General features: G+C 45.4%; 1 pseudogene; it reads right to left on the bottom strand.

Annotated features, from left to right (window-relative positions):
- Positions 1-544: 544 nt before the first annotated feature.
- Positions 545-834, bottom strand: LOC105541044 (annotated as a pseudogene).
- Between the last annotated feature and the right edge of the window lie 459 nt (positions 835-1,293).

Genomic DNA, 1,293 nt, shown 5'->3' with positions numbered 1-1,293 from the left:
TTGGCCAGGCTGGTCTCAAGCTCCTGACCTTGTGATCTGCCCACTTTGGCCTCCCAGACACCCGGCCGAAACCAACTATCTTAAAAGGGAAATAGAGTAAACAGATGATCACAAAAATAATGCAGTTTTTTTTTCTATTCAGCTATGTTTTCTTCCCTTATTTCTCTGATGATGACTTCCACATTGTCAGCATTCTCTATTTCCTATAGTTTCCTTATTGTTTTCACTTCAATTTTTCTAATCTATGTTCTAAATCTTTTAGTTTTTCTTGCATTGTTTTGTGCCTTTTTAGTTTTGTTTTGAATCTCTGTGCAAATGCCCTGTGATTTGTGTTTCTTTCTTTCTTTTTTTTTCAAGGAATTACAAAGCTACTTTTAATACCTTGGGGTGAGCCCTACAGGAATAAAAAACACTGGGAAGGGGTAACCCCCTCACCCCTGGGAGTGGCCCAGGGGAAGAGAGGCTACCTGAGGGGAAGGAAGCACAAAAGGGACCCGCTGCAGACTCAGGGCAAAGGGAATGCCATTGGTGCTGGGACCTGTGAGCAGTACAGGAGCGTGGTGGGACTGGCTCCAGGCACACAGGCAAAAGGCAAGAGGGTTGGACACGAAGCCACAAAGCTACTTGGGTTCCTCCTTCTTCTCGTTTGACTGTTTTTGCTTCTGCTGCATGATCTCCGAGTCCTTCTGCTTGCGGGCGGCAGCAGAAAGCCCGTCATCTCGGCGCTGTCCCTTAACCGAGTCGCTCTGCTTTTTCATATTCTTCTGGTGGGCGAGCTCACGCTGGTTACCGCGGGTCATGGCGACCGCAGCGGCTCCAACCTGCCTCCGTTACGTCCCCCTGTGATTTGTGTTTCTGGCTTGCTGTTTCTTCTCAATCACTTATTTGCTCAGTGACATCTATTCAAGTTTGTATTGCTTTTCTTGATGTTTTTGGCTCTTTTGTTCACCTCCAACATATGATATGCCTACTATGTTTCAGGCACTGCGCTAAGTAGGTGGATAGATAGCTCTGCGCAGCCTCTGCCTCAGGCAGGAAACACTCTTTAGCAAAGGAGCACAGACTCTGAGGTCAAGCACATGGAGCCTGCAGTTTAGCTTCATCACTTACTAGTTGGATCCATACTTGATAGATTTCATAGCCCTGTCCTCTTTTTCCTCCTGAGGAGGGTAATACCTCACATAATTAGTACAGTGCCTGGAACTGTACTGATTGTAGAGCCTTAATATACATCTATTCCTTTAATTATGGAATTCAGTGGAGAGTTAAATCAACATATTCAAAACAATGTGA

Source organism: Mandrillus leucophaeus, unplaced genomic scaffold (genome assembly GCF_000951045.1).
Source record: "Mandrillus leucophaeus isolate KB7577 unplaced genomic scaffold, Mleu.le_1.0 Scaffold231, whole genome shotgun sequence".
Taxonomy (NCBI): domain Eukaryota; kingdom Metazoa; phylum Chordata; class Mammalia; order Primates; family Cercopithecidae; genus Mandrillus; species Mandrillus leucophaeus.
Note: the sequence above shows the minus strand (reverse complement) of the source record. Positions and strands in the feature narration are given on the sequence as shown.